Below are 5,656 nucleotides of genomic sequence, written 5' to 3' on the forward strand. Positions count from 1 at the left end.
TTTCTGGGATTCCCTCTTTAATGATTTCTGAAAGATTTCAGTCAATCTGTCAAGTCATTCTTACCACACATCGTAAATGTCCCTAAGTTCCAACATCATCTACACTCCTCCCTCCGAATGACCCAAAAATGCTTTGTTGCAACATGTGTCATGGTTTGTTGTTATCCTGAGAATATGATTATCATTTTAAGGTTATAACTGAAGAAGTTGTAACGGATGTCAATATATATGACATTTATAAGGAAGCCCATTTTAAAAGGAAGAATGCCTAAAATGGAAATTTTGTTAGAATTAGTTCTATTTCACAGTGAAGGAAAATGAAAGTTTGGTCTGGATTATTCCAATTCTGGCTACTTGGAGATAGCATAACGTGTGAATTTACAGGGAAACTTACGTAGACTTCCTTTAACGGTGTTACAAATTTACATGTTATGTAGGGGTCAATTTAAGTAGTGTTTAAAACATGGTTTTTGGTGTCTCACAAACCTGGACTTGAGTGCTGGCCTTATCATTGATTAACTGTGATCTTAATCAAGTTAACTACTTAATCACTCCTAATTCTCATTTTCGTCACCTATAAGACAGTGATGATAACAATACCTCTTCAATATGGGTTGTTTAAATGAGAAAATTATGTAAAACTCTTAGCACATAGCTTGGTCATCATGGTAGCTAACATTTAAGTAGCGCTTACTGTTCCAAGTGCTTCATAGATGTTAACTTATCTGAATCATCCCAACTGTCCTATAAGGTAGTGCTTCTTAACCTCAACACTATTGACCTTTTGGGCTGAATGTTTCTGTATAGTGGAGGCTGAACTGTACATTGTAGGCTGTTTAGCAGCATCCCTGATGTACCCAGCCGATGCCAGTCACACACCCCTGCCCACAAGGTGTAACCAAACATGTCTGCAGACCTTGCCAAATGTCCTCTGGGAGGGGGTGACGAGAATCACCCCTGATTGAGAACCACTGATCTAAAGTGTGTATCCTTATTTTACAGATGAGGAAACTGAGACACTCAGATAATAGCAACTAAATAACAGTACCAGGATTCAACCTATGCAATTAGCTTTAAAATCCTTTCTCTTGGCCGGGTGCAATGGATCATGAGGTCAAGAGATTGAGACCATCCTGGCCAACATGGTGAAACCTCATCTCTACTAGAATTACAAAAATTAGCTGGGTGTGGTGGCACGCACCTATAGTCCCAGCTACTCAGGAGGCTAAGGCAGGAGAATCTCTGGAACCCAGGAGGCGGAGGTTGCAGTGAGCCGAGATCATGCCATTGCACTCCAGTCTGGCAACAGAGCGAGACCCCATCTTGGGGAAAAAAAAATCCCTTCTCTTAAGCACAGTGTACTATAATGCAGAAAAACTTACTGTCAAATTTTTATATCTTTTTAGAATAATACTGATATTCTTTAATGCTCCAGCATATTATGCGGCTACTGTTACTGCTATATCACAGAAAGGGAGATGGCCACAGTTATTAAATTCCTTTTTCATACATTTCCAGTTAATCTGTTGGTATGACGATCATATCTAGATGTAAGGAGGAGTGTTAATTTAACATATGCTTCTAGTTCATTGTTTCCGTTTCTAGGTGAATGTTGAATTTACAATAAGCCAATAGTTTCCAACGTTGAATTTCATGGATCAGTTTAAAATTGTTTAAACTTTGTTTAAAAGGGGGAATAGACATGTGCGTAGGTTAGGAAGCATGAACAAGTTTGCCAACTTTTCATTTTGCCAGATAAGCACGTGGAGAAAAAACTACCCATTTTCTACCATCATACAAAAGACATTTGAATGCCAAAATAATGGGAAGACCACAATCTCAAATGTATTAGCTATACTGGACCATGGGCAGAAATGCAGAACCCTTGGGATGGCAGAGCCAAGAGCTGAAGAAGGCTGGGCTGTCAGTTTGCCTGCGGCTGCCTGTACCAGCTATTGACTGTCTGCTTCCCAGTTGCTTTTTATATTAGGAGAAAATAAACGCCTATCACTGTCATTTTAAGTATCTGTCTCAGCTAACCAATTAATTCTTTTTTTTTTTTTTTTTTTTTTTTTTTGAGACGGAGTCTCACTCTGTCTCCCAGGCTGGAGTGCAGTGGCCGCATCTCAGCTCACTGCAAGCTCCGCCTCCCGGGTTCCGGCCATTCTCCTGCCTCAGCTTCTCCGAGTAGCTGGGACTACAGGCGCCCGCCACCACGCCCGGCTAGTTTTTTTTGTATTTTTAGTAGAGACGGGTTTCACCGTGTTAGCCAGATGGTCTCGATCTCCTGACCTCGTGATCCGCCCGTCTCGGCCTCCCAAAGTGCTGGGATTACAGGCTTGAGCCACCGCGCCGGGCCAACCAATTAATTCTAAATGATATAGTCTCCAACTATATGGCACAGTACCTGTTAGATAACTTTTTATCTAACTGAGGACATAGACTTGAATGATAAATAACAAAATAAGATGCTATAAAAACAAGAAAAAAAAAAGACTTGAATCCTCACACATTCAGTTGGAGCACTTTTGTTATTTTCTTATCGTCTGGGGCAACATGAAAAATGGAATTAATAACATTCCTTAGGAATAGAGCAGAGGCCTAGTAACACCTGACTAGTCAATACATGGATACAGATATTCCTTGGGTCAATATCCAAAATGCAAAAACGATGTACTGAATGAGACAGACGTTGATAGTTCATCCATAAAGGTACTTTGATCTCATATGATTTTACAACTGGAAGTGACTTTTGTCCAAATTATTTTACAGAAGAGAAACGATACCCAAGTACTTTTGTGGACCTATTGCTGAGTATTCCAGCAAAGTGGCTAAAACAAAGAAAGGTGGAATTTCTTGGTACAACTAGCTGAAAAGCTTAGGAATGGAACTGACATAAACCAACACTGTATTCAAGGGTAAAAAAATCGATGTAGTCAGAAGTATGCAGTTTTCTTCCAACTCTTTAACTTTTTTCCTCTGTACATTTATTTAATTCTAGGTTCTATACAGTAGCAAATTGTCTATAGCAACTCCCAAATTGTATCTTCTCTTGTTCAGATCTAATAGAAAACTGTCTTCTTCTTTCCTAGAAACTCCAGAAAACACCTCACTGTATCTTACTGGCTGTGACTGAATAAGATGTACATCATTGGACCTATCTCAATGGCCTGAGCAATGCACTGCTGTCATTGATAGATGACTTGTTTTTTCTGGAGTCGAAGCCCATGAATTGAGAGTAGTGGAAGGGATGAATCCCAGAAAAAATTAAAGGCATTTCCAGACATTGGAGGGGAAATAGAACTGGGTGATTTTTAAAGATAGATAGATAGATAGATGATAGATAGATAGATAGATAGATAGATAGATAGATAGATAGATGTCATCTCTCAAGGCTAGCTGGAACCAGAATTCTCAAATCCAGACACCAAATCATTAGTCTTTTCCATGACCTGTTTTACTGCCTGGCATCAGTGTCTTCCAACAGCAATATAATAAATGCTTCCAGTTATATCTGGGTTCTGACACAGTGAAGTGTTTTTAGGTGTAATGCGGGCCTTTCAAGGGAAAATCTCTATCTTTTCCATTCTACTATCTGGCTCAACCTGATTCCTGTTATTATTGGAGCTCCCACATAGAAATACTAGTCATTGCATTAGAAAACTGAGAGATGAATAGAAAGCAGGAATTCTTATCCCATTTTGGAACAAAGAGTTCTATATGAGGAAAATTAAGCAGACAATTATTAGAGGAAGCCATAACACATTAAATTAGCCAATAAACAAATGCTTATTGAGTATCTGTTTGGTATAAGTAACTCTTCTAGTTGTTATGGTGGGAAGATAGTGAACATAGTCCAGGTCTTCACAGCAACAAAACATATTAATATCACTATAATTTGGATATTCATCTCCACCCAAATCTAATGCTGAAATATAATCTCCAATGTTAGAGGTTGGGTCTGCTGGGAGGTGATCACATCACAGGGTCAGATCCCTTATGAATAGCTTGGGTCATCCCCTTGGTGATAAGTGAGCTTTTGCTCTGAGTTCACATAAGATTTGGCCATTTAAAAGTGTGTGACACCTCCCCCTGCCACTCTCTGTCTTGCTCCTTCTCTGGCCATGTGACATGTCTCCTTCCACATTGCCTTCCACCATGATTATAAGCTTCCTGAGGCCTCCCCAGAAGCTGAGCAGATGCCAACACCATGCTTCCTGTAAAGCCTGCAGAACTGTGAGCCAATTAAACCTCTTTTCTTTGTACATTACCCAGTCTCAGGTATTTCTTTATAGCAATGCAAGAATGGCCTACTACACATGTGTACCAACATGGCATTTGTAAGTTTACTATAGGAGACAGAGCTCTATACTTGTGCTCAAAGTTACATTTCTAACGTCATAGCTCTTTTTCTCCAAATCCATGTGATCAGAATGTCAGATTCTTTACTTTAAAATGTAATAAGTAAGGATATAAATGAAATAATATGTAGAAAATGTCTTTATAAGTTGTCAAGCCCTACACTCATATATTATTATTGTAAAACCACTATAGTAGTAAAATTCCAAGTGCCTAGGGTTTCTGAAAAGTCAGTCTTTGTGAACTGAGAGACATTTCATGGAGACAATTTAGAAGACAGGATTTAAGTGGAAATGATTATAAATAACACAAATGCATGACTAGAAAAACATGTAATATACACACCTCATACCCTAAACCAGGACAAATCTAAATAGATCAAGGATTTACATGCAGAAAAAAAAACTGTATAAATTCTAAAAGAAAATATGGTACATTTTTGCTATTACCTTGAGATTAGGAGGACCTTTTTGTCTCCATATCTAGAGCCATTAAAGAAAGGATTGGTTTAATTTAACCACTGAAAAAGAGAACTTCTTACCTGAAAACATAACACAAGCAAAGTCAAAGGACGACAACAAATTGCAGAAAAAGACATCAACTCATATTTCAGGCCAAGCATGAGCCTCCACATTGTATAAAGAATCCTTAGATTTTTAAATTTATCATTATTATTTAATCTGGAGAAAGTTTCACTTTGCCACCCAGGCTGGAGTGCAGTGGCTCGATCACAACCCACTGAAGCCTCAACTTCAGGGCTCAAGTGATTCTCCCACCTCAACCTCCCAAGTTGCTGGGACCACAGGTGTGTGCCACTATGCCCAGCTAATTTTACTTGTGTAGAGATAAGGTCTTGCTATGCTGCCTAGGCTGGTCTCAAACTCCTGGGTTCAAGCCATCCTCCTTCCTGGGCCTCCAAAAGTGCTGGAATTACAGGCATGAGCCACTGTGCCTGGCCTTGATTGATTGATTGATTGATTGATTGATTTTTTTTTAATTTTTATTTTTTTTTATTATTTTTTTTTGAGACGGAGTCTTGCTCTGTCACCCAGGCTGGAGTGCAGTGGCCGGATCTCAGCTCACTGCAAGCCCCGCCTCCCAGGTTCACGCCATTCTCCTGCCTCAGCCTCCCGAGTAGCTGGGACTACAGGCGCCCGCCACCTCGCCCGGCTAGTTTTTTGTATTTCTTAATAGAGACGAGGTTTCACCGTGTTAGCCAGGATGGTCTCGATCTCCTGACCTTGTGATCCGCCCGTCTCGGCCTCCCAAAGTGCTGGGATTACAGGCTTGAGCCACC

The sequence above is a fragment of the Macaca nemestrina genome, chromosome 10, assembly GCF_043159975.1.
Source record: "Macaca nemestrina isolate mMacNem1 chromosome 10, mMacNem.hap1, whole genome shotgun sequence".
In the NCBI taxonomy this organism is placed as follows: domain Eukaryota; kingdom Metazoa; phylum Chordata; class Mammalia; order Primates; family Cercopithecidae; genus Macaca; species Macaca nemestrina.